Genomic DNA, 15,637 nt, shown 5'->3' on the forward strand with positions numbered 1-15,637 from the left:
AACCTTTATATCTGAATTCACTTATCTCTACTAGCATCTAGATTTAGCATGAAAATATCTTCAGTTACGTTAAGAATAAAAAGCTCTGTATTTTAGGATAAGACCTTTCAACAAAAAATTTATAAAAAAACATTCATTCAAGTAATTGGTGTTAAAAGTATTTCCCAAGTATGTATATTTTTTTCTTTGTGAAATTTTAGTAAATGAATCCATGTACCTAGTTTGGAAAATCCAAATAGGACAAAGGACTTAAAAAAGTAGTGGTTGGCCACCTCCATCCTTTATATCTGTAGTCTTACTTAAGAAATCACTTTTAAGGGTTTCCTGTGCAGTTTTTGCTGGGAATCACTCCATAGTGAGTGAAAGTTGCTCAGACATGTCCTTCTCTTTGTGACCCCATGGACTGTAGACCCCCAGGCAACCCATGAAGTTTCCAGGCAAGAGTACTGGAGTAAGTAGCCATTCCCTTTTCCAGGGGATCTTCCCCACCCAGGAATCGAAACTGGATATATCCTGCATTGCAGGCAGATTCTTTACCATAGGAGACGCTTTTTATAGTGATTGTTTCTAAAACTTAAATAATATGGTTAATAGATCTCAGTTTATCAAATTTGAGTGTAAAATATTGGACATAAAAGATGATAGGCTTATGCTACCACATTTATACTACCCTATCCCTACTTAGTACCAAAAATTGTGATGCGTTTGTTAATATATACAATGATAATATTAGGACCCATCTTTTCTCTCCACCTATTCTATCACACTTCTCTTCCTAATTTATACTCCTATTTATAATACCATATCTCAACTTGAATCTTTATATAATTTGCATTCTGTTCTACAATAATTTAGTCTTCTATTTTTATCTATAGAGAAGGGGCTTAGATAGCCAATGAAAGACATTTTATAAGAAGAACGAAGTCCACAGTGGGTAGGATGGTTCTCCAGGGTGGTGGGTAATGTAAATCCTATTTCCTGTCTCTCTCTAACATCTTTAATGAAATACTGGTTAATTATTAACATAGTTTGGGGTAGACTAGGCTTCTGAAAGGTGTCTTCATGTGCTGAGTCTTGTTCAAAGGTGAGGATGGATCAAAAAGATTTTCAAGATGGAATCACACTTCAGTTAAAAGAGTATATACATAAGTCTAGAATCATTTAAAAATTTTTTTATTTTATATAGGACTGTAGTTGATTTACAACATTATTCTACTTCCAGGTGCAGAGCAGTGATTCATTATGAGTATACATGTAACTATTATTTTTCAAATTCTTTTCCCATTTAGGTTATTACAGAATATTGAGCAGTGTTCCCTGTGCTGTATAGTAGGTCCTTGCTGGTTATCTGTTTTAAATATAATAGTGTGTATAGGTCAGTCCCAGACTCCCAGTTTATCCCTTCCTTTCCCCCTTTGGCATATCTTGGAACAGATCTTCCAGGGCTGCACACGGTGGTAAATCCCTGACACTAATCATGATGAAATCACAAAGCGGTTCCCATTAGAGTGTCTGGCCTGGGTCAAAGAAAGAAGAAACCTGGGATATTGCTATGTTAGGGATGTTAAGAGCAAATTTTTTTTTCCCTTAAAAAAGGTGTTTGTTATTTTTTTATTCTGTCTCCAAGGTATGGAGTTTGACTCTAAAAGTATGACAGGTATTCTTTGAAAGGTCAGTTTTGAAGATGGACTAAAAGGAGAAGGGAGATTAACCAGGAAGTGAAGGAGTGATGAGGAAAGGGATCTATAGAGCTTGCTTGAGGAATTTTTTAGTGAAATGGATGGGAGAGGTTAGAAGGGAAAGCAAATCTTTATCTCAAAGGCCCATCTCAAGTCCCATCTTTCCATGAGACTCTGCCTGCACTCTCCATCCTCTGCCTAATTGAATGTCATCTTCCCTTCATGTCCACTGTCATGGTCACTTAGCTATGCCTCTCTTAGGGAACTTGTCTACCTTTTGCTTTGTGTTAGTTTATTTATAGCTGTTTGATGTCTGCTCTATTAGGTGATGATTTTCATGTCTAACTTTACTTTCCCAACACCTTGCCCAAAGCCTTACATGGAGCAGGCATTTAATTAAAAAAAAAAAAAAAGTAATGTATTCATGCTTGACTAAACCATAAATGTATCTAATTGTTTTCCTTATTTGTTTCCATTCTTTTTTCCCTTTCACTTTTCCCACCTTCCTCTTTTGCTTTATTTTCTTTCCTTTCTAACAAACAAGAAGCCTGTATATGCATGAATAAGGAATGATGTGCATGTAGAGGAGTAGAGTTTGAAGAACCTAGAAAGGGAATGAAAATAGAAATGATAATGAAAAAAATGTGATCTAGATATAATATAAGGAAGGAAGGGGAAAAAAGGAAAGAAAGGAAGAAAGAAAAAGAGTATAATGTATAATCTCTCTGATTCCAGAAGGGTCAGGCCAGTATATCAACATAAAATCTTAACTGAACTTGAACGGATATTGTTTCGGTGATGTTTGCCTAGATGTAAAAGTAGAGGAATGTTTAAATTCCTGCCATTCCTCTACACTAAGAATAGACTGAAAAACAAACAGGAATCAAATTACCATAAACACATTTCAATTATCAGTGAAAAGGAATTATATCCAAAGAAGAAAAAGAAAACAGGAGGTTTGTATAGATTGTGTTTTGGAAATCAGCTGTCCGTGAAATGACTATCTGCATTCAAAGTAGCTGTCAGAACTGATGAACATTTTTCTATAGACTATTATTACTTTTTGAGTTCTATAGGCATCCTGCAGGTTTAATAAAAGGAAATCTCTAGAACCTAAAGAAAATTATGGCATTTAATACATTTCAGTTTAGTTCAGTTCATTCGCTCAGTCATGTCCAACTCTTTGTGATCCCATGGACTGCAGCACAACAGGCCTTCCTGTCCATCACCAACTCCTGGAGTTTGCTCAAACTCATGTCCATCGTGTCAGTGATGCCATCTAACCGTCTCATCCTCTGTTGTCCTCTTCTCCTCCCACCTGCCATCTTTCCCAGCATCAGGGTCTTTTCCCATAAGTCCATTCTTCACATCAGGTGGCCAAAGTATTGGAGTTCCAGCTTCAGCATCAGTCCTTCCAATGAACACCCAGGACTGATTTCCTTTAGGATGGCCTGGTTGGATCTCCTTGCTGTTCAAGGGACTCTCAAGAGTCTCCCCCAACACCACAGTTCAAAAGCATCAGTTCTTCAGCACTCAACTTTCTTTATAGTCCAACTCTCACATCCATACATGACTATTGGAAAAACCATAGCTTTAACTAGACAGCCCTTTGTTGGCATGTCTCTGCAAGTAATGTCTCTGCTTTTTACTAAGCTGTCTAGGTTGGTCATAACTTTTCTTCCAAGGAGTAAGCATCTTTGAATTTCATGGCTGCAGTCACCATCTGCAGTGATTTTGGAGCCCAAGAAAATAGTCTGCCACTGTTTCTACTGTTTGCCATGAATGATGGGACCAGATGCCATGATCTTAGTTTTCTGAATGCTAAGTTTTCAGCCAGCTTTTTCACTCTCCTCTTTCACTTTCATCAAGAGGCTCTTTAGTTCTTCGCTATCTGCCATAAGGGTAGTGTCATCTGCATATCTGAGGTTATTGATATTTCTCCCGGCAGTCTTGATTCCAGCTTGTGCTTCATCCAGCCCAGCGTTTCTTATGATGTACTCTGCATATAAGTTAAATAAGAAGAGTGACAATATACAGCCTTGATGTATTCCTTCCCCAATTTGGAACCAGACTGTTGTTCCATGTCCAGTTCTAACTGTTGCTTCTTGACCTGCACACAGACTTCTCAGGATGGAGTTCAGGTGGTCTGGTATTCCCATCTCTTGAAGAATTTTCCACAGTTTGTTGTGATCCACACAGTCAAAGCTTTGGCATAGTCAATAAAGTGAATAGAAATTTCAAAGAAGAAGATGCCAGCTATTTGCCAAGCCAAGACTTAGGGTATCTTGGTGAATTGTAAAAGTTTCAGGGTATGGTTATCACTTTGAAGGCTCACAAACTTAACTTTATGCGCTGAGTATTGCGAGCACTTAAGGCCAGACTTAGCGTAACCAAACTGATAACATACAGACTTATTCACTAGATTACCATCTTTTCAAAGTCCACTGAGAAATTGTCAAGGTCTCAGACATTCCTGTTCTTGGATTAGTACTTTATTGCCTTGTGGGCAAGCTGTGTGGGAAGATAAGTTGTAACTAGTATTTCACTTGATGTATTTCAAATTAGAAGCAGCAGAATAATATGTGTGGTTCAAGGGTTTTCTAGAATCCATTGACAATCGTCCAGTGTATCTGCATCTTTGAGAGGAATCTACCTGGGACTATGATGCCGCAGATCACATGGATTTGGTATTTTTTTCACTTGTAATTCCTGTGGGACTTCCCATTTATACCCTACTTTGATGTGTGTCTCAATATCATTATGTATATATATACTCTTTTATATTCACCAAAAGCATTTACATAAGTTATATAATGATCTCTTTTGCAGTTTGTATTAACACTACATTTCACAGGAAGGAAAACTGAGGCCCAGAAATGTTAAGTGACTTGACCAAAGATCCTACGGATGTTAGCATATGAACTCATAAAAGCAGGAAGCATAATCTCAGGAGTAGTGGTCTATAACTGTGAGGCATTTGTAACATATTTGTTCATAATAGGATTATAAATGTATATAATAGCAAAATGATATGCTTGAATATAGAAATAGACCTCAGTTTACTCAGGGTTCCTTGAGTTTTTCTATGAGTATTGAGTTTTCCTTAATGCATTTAAAACATGCTTTGCTTTTTATACTTTGGAACTTGCCACAACATTTTAGGAACCAATTTATGTTTGTTTGTTTACAGAATTTTTACTAACTTTAAAAAAAATTTGTATTGGAGTATAGTTGTTATACTCTAATGTAAAGCAAAATGAACAAGCCATACGTATATACTCTCCCTTTTAAACTTCCTTCAGATCATCATAGTACATTAAGTAGAGTTCCCTATACTATACAGTTTGGAACCCATTCATGTTTGTAAAGGTGAATGACTTTCACCTATCTTTGTAGTTTTAAAAAAGATAGATGGTTTTCTTCTCTTGGGTGGCATATCAGTTATTGTTCTTAGTTGAAAACTTCAGACTCCACTCTATGAAATTTGAGCAGAAAATAAATGTTTTACTAGTGGGTATTGTAAATGCAACCTGTGCTTTTCCCAAATGCTCCTAAATTCCTTTTACTGTGTCTGTGTGTTTTATACCCAGTTCAGTTCAGTCGCTCAGTTGTGTCCAACTCTTTGCGACCCCGTGGACTGCAGCACGCCAGGCCTCCCTGTTCATCACCAACTCCTGGAGTCTACTCAAACTCATGTCCATTTCTTTGGTGATGTCATCCAACCATCTCATCCTCTGACATCCCCTTCTTCTCCCGCCTTCAGTCTTTCCCAGCATTAGGGTCATTTCAGATGAATCAGTTCTTCACAACAGGTGGCCAACATATTAGAATTTCAGCTTCAGCATCAGTCCTTCCAATGAATATTCAGGACTGGATCTCCTTGGAGTCTAAGTCATCCCAGATTCCCTAGTAATTGTGCTCCTAGGTTAGTGCCTGCAACTTCTTCAGGTACTTGCCCAGTGGCAACTACTGCTGCTTTGCCAGCCCACAGAGCCTGAAGAGCCAGGGGGTTGGTTAGTTCTGGAGGGACAGCCAATGACTGCCTGGCTCTCCTGACAGGAAGTATGAAATTAGCTCCTGTGCTTTCAGGGGGGATAAGGTCCTTATAAGATGGGGCTGAGGTTGGAACTTTGCCTAAGATCTCACACATACTTTGTTCTGAAACACTTCCCTGTCCTGCTTTCTCTACTTTCTTACTGGTTTCTAGTGGAAGCACTTTCTTAAAAAGTCATTTGTACTAAATCCTTGTCTCTGGGTCTCCTTCTGAGGAGCCGCACTGTATTAGGTTGCTGTAATGAAATACCATGACCTCAGGTGGCTTAACAGAAATTTATTCTGTTACACTTTTGGAGGCTGAAGCCTAACATCAAGGTGCCATCCAGAGCATGCTCCCTCTGAGTCTGTGGGTAGAAGCTTTTCTTGCCTCTTCCCAGCTTTGGTGATAGCCATCAATCCTCGGCACTTCCCGGCTTATAACTGCCTCACTGCAGTCTCTCTGTCTGTTGTCACATGGTGTTTTCTGTATGTCTTCCATTTTTTCACTTGTTAGAAGAATACCTGTCATATTGGATTATAACCCATGATATTATCTTAACCTGATTACATCTGCAAAGACACTATTTCACAAATACAGTCACATTTTCACAGATGCCAGGAGTTAGGATTTCCCTACATATCTTTCCTGGGGGTGGGGGGTGGGGCGGACATAATTTAACCCATGACAGGAACCTAAGACAAAGTTTGGCAGCTCATGGGAAGGCCAGAGTCTGAGCCTTGGAGACTGCAAAGCAAGGAACACCACCCAACCACAAGTTGGTGGTGAGCAAGTCTCATGTGGACATAGTTTTCTAACGGGAAGAATTTGAAACTTAACACATGAAATTTCTTTTGTCAAAATGGAGGTGATTTTTGAACGGTGTCATCTAGTCATGAAAGTGAAAGCCACTCAGTCGTGTCCGATTCTTTGTGACCTCATGGACTATACAGTCCATGGAATTCTCCAGGCCAGAAAACTGGAGTGGGTAGCCTTTCCCTTCTCTAGGGGATCTTCCCAACCCAGGGATCAAACCCAGGTCTGCCACATTGCAGGCAGATTCTTTACCAGCTGAGCCACAAGGGAAGCCCAAGAATACTGGAGTGGGTAGCCTATCCCTTCTCCAGCAAATCTTCCCCACCCAGGAATCAAACCAGGTCCTGCATTGAAGGCGGATTCTTTACCAACTGAGCTATCTTCTCATGCAAACAACAAACGGAAATGACTAAGTTTCAGGTTTTGATGGATGACCAGACAACTGTGACCTTATTTTTATTCAATGGTCAGTACTCTATAGCAGGCGTCACCAAACAAAGGCCAAGTCTGGCCCACCACCTGTTTTTGTATGGTGTGTGAGCCAAGTATGGTTTAACATGTTAAAATCTAGAATGTAAAAAAGACAGGGAGAATAGTTCTTAAAAGAGTTGAGGACATTGCTTCTTGGCCACCAAGCCTAAAATGTTTAGTCTTTGGCCCTTACAGCAAAAGTTTGCTGATCTTTGTATAAGAATCTATCCAGTAAGACTTCCATGTTGAAAGCATTCTGTTATTCCAAGAAATTAGAATTTACCAAATAAGTTGCTACATCTTTCATGAAGAAAATTAGACATAAAAGGAAAATAATTGTATCTTGGAAAAATAAACAAAATGAAGTAAATACAATCAGAGGATTATAAATTAAGACTATAGAATGTTACTCTCCTATCTCTTTTCTGGAAATGCACAGGTAGAATAATGCTGTCCACCTTAAGGCAATCAAATACATACAAAATTATGGTTCTTTATGTTTGTGTAATGCGTATGACTTTTCAGAGCTCTCTGATAGTGTCTAATGTCTTATATGGCTGGATTATATCAGTAACTCACATTTTTTATTGTTTAGCAGTATGAAATTCAATTGTGTGTACATTATTTTTATCTTTCCTGATGACAGGTACTCTAATTCTTGACCAAGAGATTTACTTGGAAAATGAGAAATTCCTGGACTACACTACTTGCCTAAAGCTTCTTCTGGTTGGAGTCAGTCCTTAAGGCTCTAAGGTACTAGAACAAACTTAAAGTTATCTTTATTTTCTTAATTTAGTAAAACGATGATACAGTTTTGAAAAAAAAAAAAACTCCACACTCAAAAAAATGTATTTTTGTGTAGATAATGTGTACAGTGTGAATATAAATCTCAGCCCCAAATTTTCAATTCTTGATGCAGAGAGGAGTGTAAAACATGGTTGTTGTGGTTCCGAGGATACCTTTAAATTGTATTCTAAACAATGCCATTTGAGACTATTACTTCAGTCATACTGAATTAGCATAAAGACCAAAGGTATGCTAATTCATTATTAAATGAGTTGAAGTTGGGAGATATACACTGCAATATAACAGATAAGTGTAGATATACACTACAATCTACTACTACAATCTAACAGATAAGGCTTAACATTAAGCCATACCATAAGGCTTAATAGCAACTGGTATGCAGAGGGCTTCAAGGGTTTAGCTGCTTGTTAGCTGAATGCATGTCAGTGGCATAAGGAGGTTGAAAAATGTTTGTGACCTTAGGCTGCAACAGTTGAGGTTAAGGAAGGTGATGGCTCCTCTCTATTTTGTGACTCCAAAGTGCTGCATCAAATTCTGGGTAATGTATTCTAAGGGTGTAGAAGATCAGACGGAGAAGGCAGTGGCACCCCACTCCAGTGCTCTTGCCTGGAAAATCCCTTGGATGGAGGAGCCTGGTAGGCTGCAGTCCATGGGGTTGCGAAGAGTCAGACATGACTGAGCGAATTCACTTTCATTTTTCACTTTTATGCATTGGAGAAGGAAATGGCAACCCACTCCAGTGTTCTTGCCTGGAGAATCCCAGGGATGGGGTCGCACAGAGTCGGACATGACTGAAGTGACTTAGCAGTAGTAGCAGAAGATCAGAGATGGCAAATAGGTCTTACCTCTTCTGTCGATTCTAGTTATTTGTGGCTGCATTGAGAAGTGAGTTAAGAAGGATTCTGAGGGCTTATACAGGCCCAGGGGGAAATTGTGCTGGGTTTGTCTGGCAAGGGGGTAATACATTATCATTATACGTGTTCAAGATTGGATGACAAAGGTGATATAAAAGGTAATGTTGACAGAAGAGTTCAGCTGTTTCATCTCCTGCATGTTTTTAATTTTTGCTCATTGGACATTATCACCTATTAAAATTTTCGTATGCCTCTTAACACCCTCTTAGAACAGGGGTAGGCAAATTATGGGTAGCAGTTAAATCAAGTCTATTACATGTTTTTACATTTTAAATGTGAAATGTTATGTTTTGAATTTGTTCCTCAACTTACATCTGGTGGAATCTCACAAAATGAGGTAAGTCTCAAAGTTATTATCTCCAAAAAAGTTTATAATTATTTGATTTTGTTTTATACCACTGGTTTGGGGAAGTGAGGGAGGAGATTGCTCTTTAATATCTAGTTTTTACAATGCTGATAAATTTTTAATATTAATCTTACTTTGTTTATCATCCTCAGAGACTATATTCTGTATCATTTATTGTGTTCAGGGTGTATTCAATATTTCTCAATCTGTTATTCTTTTGAATAGAGTTCATGCTTAAAAAGGATGGTTTTAGATAGCCTATGAATGTATATAGTTTTTAACTCAACATTATATGCCATTTACGTCCTTTTATGCTTATTTATTTATTTTTAATCACAGTTTTATTTATTTATTTTCTTACTTTACAATATTGTTTTGGTTTTGCCATACATTGACATGAATCAGCCATGGGTGTACATGTGTTCCCCATCCTGAATCCCCCTCCCACCTCCCTCCCCATCCCATCCCTCTGGGTCATCCCAGTGCACCAGCCCCGAGCACCGTCTCATGCATCGAACCTGGACTGGCGATTCGTTTCACATGTGATAATTTACATGTTTCAATGCCATTCTCCCATATCATCCCGCCCTCACTCTCTCCCACAGAGTCCAAAAGACTGTTCTATACATCTGTGTCTCTTTTGCTGTCTTACAGGGTTATTGTTAACCATCGTTCTAAATTCCATATATATGCATCAGTATACTATATTGGTGTTTTTCTTTCTGACTTACCTCACTCTGTATAATAGGCTCCAGTTTCATCCACCTCATTAGAGCTGATTCAAATGTATTCTTTTTAATGGCTGAGTAATATGCTTATTTATTTTAAAATAATTGTTCTATCCTAGACTGATAGTAATGTGTGGGAACATCCCACAAGTTGATATATCTGTCCGTTTATCTTTGTAGATCTAACTTTTTTTTTTTTTCCTATGGCCTTGTAATGAATTTGTGAAGAAGGGCTGTTTAAGGTAGAAGGATTCTGGTTCTGTGTGACTCTGAAAAGAGAGAGAGATGGGATCCTATTTATCTCGTCAGTGCAGCTTCTGTCTCTGATATAAGATACTGTTAGTGGAGGAGCCTGGTAGGCTGCAGTCCATGGGGTCGCAAAGAGTCGGACACGACTGAGCGACTTCACTTTCACTTTTCACTTTCATGCATTGGAGAAGGCAATGGCAACCCACTCCAGTGTTCTTGCCTGGAGAATCCCAGGGATGGGGGAGCCTGGTGGGCTGCCGTCTATGGGGTCACACAGAGTCGGACATGACTGAAGTGACTTAGCAGCAGCAGCAGTGAAGACCTTGTTCTAGACGAGTTTAAGAAGTTGCTTAGCTACCTTAGCTTGCCTCCCTAAAAGATGGAATTATTGGATATTCTCTTTGGACTTTGGATAGCTTTGTCTTCATGGTTATTGGACGTTTTTATGAGTGGATGGATGAAGCAAATTTCTTTGGCTACCTTGTCACACCATATATTTCCGTTACGACTCATTGTAGTTTAAAACTAGTCCAGGAATAGAACACTCAGTTTACTCAGTTTAGTTAGACGTAGATACCAGGTAGTTGGTCTTCGGCTATCACTAGTCGTAAAAGAACAACAAATGCCATTCAAAGCAGGAGCCATCATGTAGAACAAAGAGATCAAAAACTCCTTACTGGTCTAGAGGGAGAATAGAGAGTAGGGCAAAGAATGGAAGGTCACAGAGGTGAGAGGGCTCCAGGACCAAGGAGGATTCAGGGAAGTAGATACGACAGATGCTTGAAATTTTAAAAATAAAGATGTGTAAGTAAAGATAGGTGGCTGATTGCACCCTGGTGTTCATAGCAGCACTGTTGACAATAGCCCAGACAGGGGAGCAACCGAAGTGTCCACTGAGAGAAGAACTCATCCATAAAAAAGATTTAAGTATTGCCATTTGGAGCAACATGGGTAGACCCAGAGATTATCACACTAAGTGAACAAAATCAAAGGTAAATACTATATGATATTACTTACATGTGAAATGTAAAAAATGATATAAATGAAGTTATTTACAGAACAGAAAGGGACTCAGGGATACAGAAAACAAGCTTACGGGTACCAAAGAGCAAAGCTGAGGGGAGGAAGTGTGGGATTAACAGATACACACCACTGTATATAAAATAGATAAACAACGTGTATTCACTATCTTGTAATAACCCATAATGGAAAATATCTTAAAAAATAGATATATTCAGCATGCACACTTTTAGGAAAGTTTTCCATTATTTCCCGTTCTCAACTTGCATGGGGTCTGCATGTGACAGGATTTGGCCTGGTGAGTTTTTTATTTGTTTGTTTGTTTTTGTTTTTAATAAAGTGATGAAAGACATTTATTAACACAAAAATTCCTGCACAGTAACTCCACCTTATTAAGTTAACAGTCAATTTCAAATATATACTAAATACACAGGAGAAGAGAGGCCTCATTCAGCAAGTGCAATGCTGCTTCCTGCTTCTTGTTCTCTCTGGCAGTTAGCAGGACCACATCTTTCTTCTGCGTCTTCAGCAGTCTGAAGTCCATGTATTGTTGTTATTTAGTCGCTAAGTCATGTCCAACTCTTTGCGACCCTGTGGACTATAGCCTGCCAGGCTCCTCTATCCATAGGATTTCCAAGGCAAGAATACTAGAGTAGGTAGCCATTTTCTTCTCCAGGGGATCTTCTCAACCCACAGATTGAATCTTCTGCATTGTAGGTGGATTCTTTACCAATGAGCCAAAAGGGAAGCCAAAAGTGAATCACTTTGCTGTATACCTGTAACTAACATACTATTATAGATCAACTGCTTTATTATAAAGATAGGTAGATAATGCAATGTCTGTGAATTATTATGATAGTTTAAATAGTTTATATAATAGCATTAGAATGTTGAAAACTAACATAGTAGTCACCACAGATGCACATAAATCTGTTTGTTTCAAATGATACTATCAAAGGGGGTAAGTAATCTTTTATAGGAGCATCATAGTCTACTGAGACTATATACTTGTTAAAAATTGGAGTATAACTGCTTTACAGTGTTGTACAACAAACTGAATTAGTTATATGTATGCATGTATCTCCTCTCCCTACAGGACCTCCTTCTCACCCCTCCCCACCTGCCCATCTGGGTCACCTTAGAGCACTGACCTGAACTCGCTGAACTATACAGTCGCTTCCCACTAGCTACTAGCTATGTTTTACACAGAGCAGTACAGTTACATGAATCCGAATCATCTCCCAGTTCATCCCACCTCCCCCCCCTCCCATCCTCACACTCCGTCCTCTACATCTGTGTCTCTATTCCTGCCCTGCGAATAAGTTCATCTGTGCCATTTTTCTAGATTCCACATTTATGTGTTAATATTTGATATTTGTTCTTCTCTCTCACTCTGTATGACAAACTCTAGGTTCATTCACATCTCTACAAAGTGAAAGTGAAAGTTGCTCAGTCATGTCCAACTCTTTGTGACGCCATGGACTCTACAGTCCTTGGAATTCTCTAGGCCAGAATACTGGAGTAGGTAGCCATTCCCTTCTCTTTCATTCTTTTTATGGCTGAGTAATACTCCACTGTATTTATGTAGTGCATCTTCATTAACATCCATCTATTGATAGACATTAAAAAATGAAATTTTAAAATTTGGAAGAATTTCTATTATTTTATTTTTTTGCATAAAGTGAGAGTTTATTCAACCTTTTTTGTTGTGCAACTTCAATTTAGGTTTTTCAAGTTCTCATAAAACTAAATCACACAATATAGGTATTAAAACTGTGTGTATATTTTACTTAAACACAGATACCAAATTAAGGGGAACAAGGTACTGTTTGCTAGACATCATCCTGTTTCCTACTCTGTAGCAATTGACTGTTTTCTTCACAAATTCTAAGGGGGCATTGTAAAAACCATAGACCTAAACCACAGTAAGGTTTAAGTTTGCTGGAAATGATGCATAAAATTCCATGGCCAGGGACTGTAGGAGAAAAAGGCGACTCCAAGAACGGAATCTTATAAATGGCTCTTATAAATTAAATTCTTGCAAGATACCTAATTATGTATCTGTAAACAAACAAACACACAAGAAGACCTGCAATGAGCTGGTAATGGGAAAAATAAAGAACTTGAACAAATGATGACAAGTGAATCAGAAAAGCAGTATATAGCAGGCCAATGTCTAAAATGATCTGCAGCTTTTGAAATGCTCTAAAAATAATTTTTAAAAAGCAAGTTTTTGCGGGGTTTTTTGGAGGCATTGGAAAGAGATGGAGCTGATAGTATATTGTTAACTGATGACTGTGAGAAAGCCAGCTGGATGCTGGCTCTCCTTCTGCCTCCTTCACTGGAAATAATTTTCAAACTGATGTGGAAGGAAGAAACAGGAGGCCCAGAAGAGGGGTAAACAGCTATGTGGGATTCTTTAGAGTCAGTTGTCCTAAAGCTTATAAAGATTTTGTCCAGGGTACCACTTGCAGTTATAAAACTGGAACATGCCTCAGTTTTCTACAAGGTATTCTGGAGGATGGGAGGAGTGTGAGAAAACAAGAAATGACCAAATCCTCATATAATTTTTGAAAATGTGGAAAAATTAAGTCTGGATGAGACCACCTAATGAGGTTGCATTACTTCCTACCCAGACTGGGCATCCTGTTAACTTTAAGTGGCAGCTTGGGAGGCTCAGAAAGCAAAATATTTTTTTCTATAATTCACAGTAGGGGTTACATAAAAGTCATACCAATCAGATCCCTTTTCTTCACCTGGAAAAGAGAAAAAGTTAATATAATAAAGGCTTTGTGGTTTTGTTGTTGTTATTTAACTGTTTGAAATCTCTAACTACCACGGTACTTTGCTGGAAAGTGGTAAAAGGATATAGTAATATCTGTATCAGTAAATATATGTATTTACTGTATAGTAAAAAGCGTATTAACTTTTGAAAGACAACATCTAAAACACTGATTATTGATCAGTGCTAAACTGATAGGATAGCTCATTTTACAAGCTGCTTTTCTGGGCTAAGGGATGCTCAGATGCCTGGTAAAACTTTTATTTCTAGGTAGGTCTGTGAGGGTGTTTCTGGAAGAGATTTAGCTTTTGATTCAGTAGGTGAATCTGTAGACTGAGGAAAGATTTGCCTACACTTCTAGGGATGGAGGCCTCCCTTGAAAGCCCCAACAGAACAGAAAGGCAGAGAGAGGGTGATGCCCTCACCATTGAAGTTCAAGGTTCTTGGGACATCAGACTATGGGACTTCGGCCTCACACTGAGAGTCATACCACTGGCTTTCCTAGTTCTCCAGCTTGTAGATGGCAGAGTGGGACTTATCAGCTTCCAAAACTGTGTGAGCGTATTTCTGTAATGAATATTGTCATGTGTATGTGTACATTTGTATACATACACATACAGTATGTCATAAGAGAACTATATACATGCGTGTGTGTGTGTGTGCATGGTCTTTCAGGTGTGTCCAACTCTGAAACTCCGTGGATTGTAGCCCTGCAGGGTCCTCTGTCCGTGAGATTCTCTGGACAAGAATACTGGAGTTGGGTTGCCATTTACTTCTTCAGGGGATCTTCCTGACCCAGGAATAAAACCTGAGTCTCTTGTATTGCAGGCGGATTTTTTTTTTTTTTAACCATCTAAGCCACAGGGGAAGCCCGTGTGTGTGTGTGTGTGTGTGTGTGTGTGTATTTATCTCTTATCATCCTATCAGTTCTGTTTCTCTAGAGAACTTTGGCTGATACAATGGGAAAGTGTTCTCATAGACATCCATTTATAAGCCAATTCCTAGTCATAGAATAATTTGTAATTTTATTAACTACTTAACTGAAGACAGTAATTGCTCTGTGCACTTGACCGAAAGTTGGGAAAGATGGTTTGTTGCTTGGACTGTAGGATTAACACTGAAGCATAACAGTCCTGGGCTTTTCCAATTGCTGATTACATGATTCTGGCAAATGACTTCACCTTCTCTGAGCATCCATTTCATCACCTGTAAATGGGGATAATACTTGACTCATAAGATAGTTCTCTCTAGCTCAGTTGCTCAGTCGTGTCTGACTCTTTGAGACCCCATGGACTGTAACCTGCCAGGCTCCTCTGTCCGTAGGATTTTCTAGTCAGGAATACTGTAGCGGGTAGCCATTTCCTTCTGGAGGGGATCATCCCAACCCAGGGATCGAACTCACGTCTCCTGCATTGGCAGGCAAATCCTTTACCACTGGGCCACCTGGGAAGCCCCATAAGATAGTGATAAATAATAAGTATAAAATACAAGTGACAGGGCTTGGCACATATTAAATATTCAATAGGTGGGGGCTAATGATTCTGTTAGGAATATGGGCTAGACAAGGAGCTGGAGCAGTGGGCATAAAATATACACAAAGAAGGTGAAGTTCCAGAACTGTGTTTAAAAGAAATTGATTATATAAATATAGAATGAGAAATCCCATGTGAAGAAGCCTTAAGAGCTTTAACTCTTTATAAATTCAACATCAGCCTACCGTTTAACAGCGTGAGCAAGCTGACCTAGACTTTATTTTTGTCTTAGGCAAGAAGAACACTATCCCACTTGTGTT

At 38.7% G+C, this 15,637-nt stretch overlaps 1 long non-coding RNA gene across 1 annotated transcript in view; it reads left to right on the forward strand.

Moving 5' to 3' along the window:
- Positions 1 to 15,637, forward strand: part of LOC122424919 — a 526,871-nt gene that overhangs the window by 207,916 nt on the left and 303,318 nt on the right. The window contains exon 2 of the long non-coding RNA XR_006264615.1: positions 7,646 to 7,752. This is a non-coding gene — a long non-coding RNA (uncharacterized LOC122424919). The remainder of the gene's footprint in view (positions 1 to 7,645; positions 7,753 to 15,637) is intronic.

This window comes from Cervus canadensis, chromosome 22, assembly GCF_019320065.1.
Source record: "Cervus canadensis isolate Bull #8, Minnesota chromosome 22, ASM1932006v1, whole genome shotgun sequence".
NCBI classification, from domain to species: domain Eukaryota; kingdom Metazoa; phylum Chordata; class Mammalia; order Artiodactyla; family Cervidae; genus Cervus; species Cervus canadensis.